The following is a 641-nucleotide window of genomic DNA, read 5'->3' on the forward strand; positions in this document are numbered from 1 at the left end:
ATATATATATATATATATATATATATATTATGACTCAAGAAAACGAAAAGGAATATATAACCGAAGATAAAATTTGACTAACATTTAATAGTCTGTAAATTGTTTGTTCAGATGTCTTATAAAATTATTATAAGAAAATTTATACATCGAATTTGTATAAACTAATAAAAGTAAGAATATTATTAAAATATATATATATATATATATATATATAAGTTAAGAATATGAAATATACCTTTAATAATTTACTTGGTGCAAAAAATAATATAATGTCATTGAAACTGAATAACTACAGTTTACATAAAGTTTTACATCATTTTGTTACAAACCCTAAAATATTTTGCATTTTTTTCCGGTTGAGGCATGTTTTAACTTTTTTGCCCAAGCCATCAAAAAGCTTTGAACGGCCTTTGTGCATATGACTTAACTTATAAGAACAACAATTAATTATATATACCCTTTATAAAAGTGTAGTGATGAGTTTATAAATCATTTTTCAACGTCTTAATAAGATATTAAAAATAAAGTTCTTTAGATCAAATTATAATATACTTCACTGCTATATTTTCCAAATTATGTACATATTATATTTTTAAAATAAGTGTTTTCGTGAAATACCATTTTTTTCACGTTCATCTTCG

Source organism: Cynara cardunculus, assembly GCF_001531365.2.
Source record: "Cynara cardunculus var. scolymus isolate 2C chromosome LG 11, CcrdV1, whole genome shotgun sequence".
In the NCBI taxonomy this organism is placed as follows: Eukaryota; Viridiplantae; Streptophyta; class Magnoliopsida; order Asterales; family Asteraceae; genus Cynara; species Cynara cardunculus.